We start from the raw sequence: 7,211 nt of genomic DNA on the forward strand, positions 1-7,211 counted from the left end.
CAGTAGGAGACGCACTTCCTAAGCAAGTTTCACCAATAGGAGACGCACTTCCTAAGCAAGTTTTACCAGTAGGAGACGCACTTCCTAAGATAAGTTTCACCGATAGGAGACGCACTTCCTAAGTTCAGTTTTACCATAGGAGACGCACTTCCTAAGTTCAGTTTTACCATAGGAGACGCACTTCCTAAGTTCAGTTTTACCATAGGAGACGCACTTCCTAAGTTCAGTTTTACCATAGGAGACGCACTTCCTAAGTTCAGTTTTACCATAGGAGACGCACTTCCTAAGTTCAGTTTTACCATAGGAGACGCACTTCCTAAGTTCAGTTTTACCATAGGAGACGCACTTTCTAAGTTCAGTTTCACCAATAGGAGACGCACTTCCTAAGGAGACGCACATCGTAAGCAAGTTTTACCCAGTAGGAGACGCACTTCCTAAGAACAGTTTTTCCCAATAGGAGACGCACTTCCTAAGTTCATTGTACCCATAGGAGACGCACTTCCTAAGTTTATTGTATCCAATAGGAGACGCACTTCCTAAGTTTACTTTTACCCCATAGGAGATGCACTTCCTAAATTAAGATTTCACGCATAGGAGACGCACTTCCTAATCGAAATTTTATTCATAGGAGACGCACTTCCTAGTTCTAGTCACTGAAGTTTGCACCCTTAGGAGACGCACTTCCTAGTTTAGCTCATTCCGATTCAACCATAGAAGACACACTTTCTAGTTTGAGTCATTGAGGTTTTTATTTTAGCAGACACATTTGCTAGCAAGAGTTTTGGTTTTACTCATAGGAGATGCACATCCTAGCCTTTAGTTTACTCTCATCATTGCATCAGTGGTGTAAGTGAGTTACAATTTTGCTAACGACTCACAAATCTTCCCAGTACAAACTGGGTTAGGAAATTTTGTTTGTCTTGTTTGTTTTGATTGTCAGGGACCCGCCTGTAGAACGGAGGTTGTTGCGTGTCGAAGATAGAAGAAGTCAGGAGTCCGCCTGTAGAACGGAGAAACATTTTTCAAAATCAAGCAGTGACCCACTGGAAAGCAGAAGGTTACAACAAAAATCCCCAACACTCAATCCAAGATAGAAGCAACAAGAAGCTCGCCCCAAGAATGCAAGTCAACAGTCTGGGATGATCAACAGAAGCTGGTCACCAAAAAAACAAAAACAAGAAGAAAAAGAGAAAAAAAAAGAAAAAGAAAGAACCCAGATTACGGAAGTTGAGAACAGATGTGGTCTGCTCAAGAACTGGCACCTACAACTAGCAAGTATCAAGGTTCAAATCCAAAGTCTGTATGAAGCACCATTCAAGACTCAAGACCAAGTTTCAGAAGACTTAAGATATAGGAATCCTTGTAACTAGTAGCTGATAGGCTTAGTTAGTCTTTTTCAGTTTTCATTTTTGTTGTAATGACAGGACCGCGGACCGGAACCTCAACGGAACGGCACCTCGATCGGCTCTTCACCTCGGTACACTTCACTATCTCTCCCATTCCCGAACTACACGTGGCCTGATTCCTGTATAACCAAGGATATGTAGGCAGCTCAGATACCAGGGCTCGGTCACATTCCCTCCCTTTCCTTAAGTGTAGTCCGTCCAAGTAATGGTCGGGTCAAAAACACGTCTAGTCGTTCTTTGTTGGAAAACTCTTCGTATTTCCAGTCAAAGAGGGGCAGCTGTAAGCACGTGATTTTTGACCCTCCCCGAGAATTTTCACATTTTTAGCGTAAATATGTGAAATTGGGTCTAGTATAGCTATTTTAACTATTTTTACTTTATTTCGTTGCAAAAAGAAAATTACAAAAAATATATATATAAATTTTAGTTTATGTATTTCAAGTAAACTTGAAAAATACAAAAATTGTACTTTATTTTGGTACTTTATATAAATTCGAAAATTACAAAAAATATAATCCCATTAATGTTTTGTAGTCGTTTTAACTTTGGAAAAATACAAAAAATATTACTTTATATTTTTGTCTTTATTAAAAAACGAAAATTACAAAAAAATAGTTTTATTAATATTTTATAGTCATTTTAACTTTGAAAAATACAAAAAAAAATATTGCTTCCTATTTTATCTTAATATTTAAAAAAAAAATTACAAAAATAGTTTTATTAATATTTTGTAGCTATTTTAAATCTTGAAAAATATTTAAAAAGATATAGTATTGTTTAAATACTAGTCTTATTTTTGGTAGTTATTTTGTTTACATAGGACTAGTTAAGCAACGTTTTCTTATTTCTCGGGTCCGGGCAAAAGAATAATATTCGGGTTCAAACTACCCGGTTTTAGGCCTAATTTCGGACCTAACCCATAATAAACCGTGTCCAGGACACATGGGGAACCCCACCACGTGTGGGGGACATAAACCTTGAACCCCACCACGCGTGGGGCTCATTTTTCTTGGCAAAAACATTACAAAACACGGACAAACACATTTGACAGGAGGACTTTTGAATTTTTGTGGAGACTACTGTTCACTCATCTTCTTCCTAAAAAAGGAAGAAGAACAACTAAAAACCCTAACGATGGAGACCCCCCCAGCGCCTAAACCCAGCTCCCTCCTGTTCGTCACTGCCCTTCGACACCGTCCAAATACCCCCCGGCTCCTCCCAACTCCGTTCGTCACTGCCCAAACAGCCCGTCGCACCCCCGTCGCCAAGCAGTCCACCGGACCAAAACCAACGAAAACCCCCACTGTCGACAACCACCCAACCTGCTGCCTCAAGACCACCGGCGAACCACCAGCTTCCCTTCTTCCTGACGAGAACCCTACCCCATAAAACCACCTGCGTCCACGCCCCAGCAACACCCAAACACTGTTTCGTCGAAACCCCCACGACCCCTCCGGTAAACCAACCAAATGACACCATAACCACCAGCTGACCCCAGCCCGTCACAACCAACTCCCACCTCTATCACCACCTGCCGAACCAAGCAGCCTCACGACCATTTTTCTCCTTCGCCGTAGCCAAGAACCAGCCCGCCATTTTCAGTCCGACGAGCAGCTATTGCTGCATGCCAAGCAGTCGTAGCTGCGTTTCCGAGCAGCGGTGGGTTGCTGCGATCTTGCTTGGCCGAGTTTTCTGTTTTCCGTCGAGGTCGACTTCGGTTCGTCGAGGTCTGGTACGTTGAGGTGTTGTCCGAGGTTCCGTCGTTGTTCTTCGTTCAGAGAGGTCCGGCTTGAGTTCCGTCGGAATCGTGTTTGTCGTTCTGAGTTTGTCGAGGTGCAAAGGTCAGTAAACCTCGATGTATTAGATAAATAAACTTTACGTTGAATGTTTGAGATGCAATATAAAATTGGTATGGAAATTTTCTGCCTATGTTTCATTGTCTGAATTTTGGTTCATTTTCATGTTATGTTATTCTTGTTTATTTGATGTCATTTGATTAAGTTGGACTAGTCGTTCTATGACACAAGTTTGACGTTAATCTGTTCGTCCTTTCCTTTGGTTAGGTCATTCGGAAAAAATAGTATTAGTGCATGCTGTTACTACTCCCGAAACACTCATTCACTAAACTCCTTTTATTAAACTTCTAACAAGTCATGGGATTTTAGTTGTAAAGAGGCCGTAAGTTTAGTATTGTTAAAGACGTAAAAATGGCATCCTTTTAAAAATATAAAAAATAATAATAATAATAATAAAGAATAAAATGAGACGAGCCTCGCCGAATAAAAGGGACAAATTGCGGGGCCCTCACAAAATATATGTATTAAATACTTAGATTCCGGGATGGGCCGTTTAACAAATTTCATGGCCCTCCCCAAAAATAATAATGCGCTAGTTGCTTTAGGCGCGCCTTTAATAATGTTATCTCCCTAAACTCGGGTGCACATTTATGTGACCCAAATCCAAATCTCAACGAAATCGAAATGTGTCTCTAATCACGGGTACATTGACTGTGACGTGGTATAAGATGCATTTCCATGACGTTGCGAATTCCCTTTTTTAATAATGAATGAGACGAGCCTCGCCAAATAAAAATGCAAATTGCGGGGCCCTCAATAATTAGTCATAATAAATACTTAGAATTTGGGATGGACCGTTTAGTGAATTTCACTGCCTTCCCTAAAGATAATAACGCGTTAGCCTCTTTAGACGCGATTTAATTAAATTACCTTCTTAAACTCGGGTGTGCATTTCATGCGACCCAAATCCAAATCCTAAAACATCAAATAAAATATGTTTCGGATTGTGGGTGCATTTCATGTGACACAGTCCAAAGATATGTTTTAAGCGATGTTCACATTCCTAAAAAATAATGATAATAAAGCGGTAAAAGATAAAATTTGCACATGGCTCATAATTGTATTTAAAATCAGATAAATAAGCCGAATATAACAGTTGAGCGACCGTGCTAGAACCACGGAACTCGGGAATGCCTAACACCTTCTCCCGGGTTAACAGAATTCCTTATCCGGATTTCTGGTACGCAGACTGTAATATAGAGTCATTCTTTTCCTCGATTCGGGATTAAAATTGGTGACTTGGGACACCCTAAATCTCCCAAGTGGCGACTCTGAAATAATTAAACCAATCCCGTCTCGATTGTCCTTTAATTGGAAAAAACTCCCCTGCGCCCCTCGGGTGCGTAAAAAGGAGGTGTGACAAGTGGGATTAACATTGCCTACATTAAGAGCATCATCATCAAATATATTTGCATAATAATTATATAATTATTGTAAATAATCATTTAGCTTGTTGATACAAACACACACACATATATATATATCCTATTCACTGCTAGTTTTCGGATACGAGATATCCATCCTAGTCACTATGGACGTATTTGCCCAATTGACACATCTGAAGGAATTAAGATCGTGGCTTAAGAAATTGAATCAAGATAGCCGTTTGTTCCGGTATAAATAGTCATTATCTGCTCTTATACCGTGAGAGGAGCTGATTGGGATTGTTTAAGCAATTCACGTAATCATTGACCTCCTGCCAATTTATTCTGAGTAGCTTTATCGAGATCAGAAGCAAATTGTGCAAAGGCTTTTAATTCTGCGAATTGTACCAGTTCTAATTTTAATTTACCAGCTACTTGTTTCATGGCTTTTATTTGAACTGCGGACCCCACTCTGGAAACAGAGATACCCACATTAATAGCAGGTCTGATTCCAGAATTGAATAGGTCGGCGGATAAGAAGATTTGTCCATCAATAATGGAAATTACATTAGTAGGAATATAAGCCGAAACATCTCCCGATTGGGTTTCAACTATTGGTAAGGCGATCATACTTCCTTCACCTAAACTTGAACTTAATTTAGCGGCTCTTTCCAAAAGGCGTGAATGCAAATAAAAAACATCTCCTGGATAAGCTTCACGACCGGGCGGTACATATAGATAAAATTTCTTTTCTACTCTTTGAATATAAGAAGAAAGAAAAGTTTTCAGTTGGTCCAATCTCCATATAAGTATATAAAGTATTGATTAATTGGTGACAATCAGACATCTTAATAGAAGGATTTAAAATAACACCAATTAAGTAAATCGGAGAAATTCGAAAGAAATATTTTTTGAACAACATCCTTATATTTTTCTTTCTTCTTATATTCAAAGAGTAGAAAAGAAATTTTATCTATATGTACTAAAGTCATAGTAACAACAGGGTAATATGCTCTAGAGAACTCAACAGTAGCTGTATAAAATTTATGTAAAAATTTAACAACATCATTAATGGCCTCCCAAGTGGTAGTTGTTAACATACGGTTTGGATTTGTACAGTGCGCATTAGCAACTTCAGTTATTGCAATCTATATTTGTAGCAACATTATATATATCCATCTAGTAACAATTTCGTCTAGCATGAATCTAGGCTTAAGGTTATGCTCGGTACACTTATTCTTAAATTCCCTAATTCTAGATTGTCTATTATTTCCTTGAATAACACAAACTGCTCTTCTAACATGTGTAATCTCAGTTGAAAATAAATCAAGGCCACTTTTAACGATTAAATTATAAACATGACATACACACCTAACATGAAAAATTTGTCAAGTGGTGGTTGCAAATGCAGTTTAATATTGAAATTGCGGCATTATTGTTAGAAACATTATCAAAGACATACACAATACTTTTTTCTTAAGATTATAAAATTCAACAACTTCGCAAATAGTAGTACTTATAAACACAACAGTATGACTCTGATCTTCATCATATTTAAAAGCGATAATACATTTTTGCATACAATAATTATCATCTATCCAATGACATGTGATTGTCAAATAATCATTTCTATTAACAGCATGACCAATATCAGAAGTTAGAGAAACTCTACAAGGAAGGTGGTCAAATAAATAACGTGTGTATGTTTGATATTGTCCATGAAGTCTAAAGATATCAGATTTATAAGTACTTCTAGGGATACCTTTAAATAAAGGATTATAAATCCTTTGAATATACATAATAAGATATGATAAAGAAGCAAAAGAAAAAGGTAGATAACTCAAAGCAATCATTTTTGCTAACTCATCACGGTCCTTCATTTTATCATATTTCATAAGTCCTCTAGTAGTAGGGTTTAGAGTTGCTTGAATTTGATCTAAATCAGAGCCCCATTCTATAGGATGCTCAATTCTCATATGTCTACTAGGTGAGTCCTCCCTAATTGTCCTTTAGTATTATGTTTAAAATCATCATCACAAAGTCTGCATTTAACTCTATCAGTACCTACTATTTTGTCAAAAAAATTTCAAACCTTACTTCTTTTTCTCCGATTAGTAGTCGGGGCCACATGTGGTCTACTACTAGCACCATGACCACCACCCCTGCTACCAACTCCAACACTACTAGGTGTAAGTGGTGTCTCATCTTCAATTTCTAATTCATCATCTTCTATATCGAAATCTTCCTGTAATTATTCATAATCTATAGTATTATCAGGTAATGTTTCAGAAACATGTGTAGAGTCATTAAAATTACTACCAGATGTTGAAGTAGTAGCTCTTTTTCTATTTCCCCGATTACCCCGATTAGTAACCTTGTTACAAACTCTTTTTGCAGCATTAAACATATTGTAAAAATTTAACTACTAGCAAAAATTAAATATGCAAATAAAAAAGTAAAAAAGAAAAAGAGTTAGAGGGAGTGCACCGAATTCGGCAGTAAATTGAACCCTTGATGATTTCGCAACTCCAATGTTACCATGAAGAAACATCAATTGTTCAAAGTTTGAAGTTCAATTGTTCAAA

The sequence above is a fragment of the Nicotiana tabacum genome, chromosome 7 (assembly GCF_000715075.1).
Source record: "Nicotiana tabacum cultivar K326 chromosome 7, ASM71507v2, whole genome shotgun sequence".
Lineage (NCBI taxonomy): Eukaryota > Viridiplantae > Streptophyta > Magnoliopsida > Solanales > Solanaceae > Nicotiana > Nicotiana tabacum.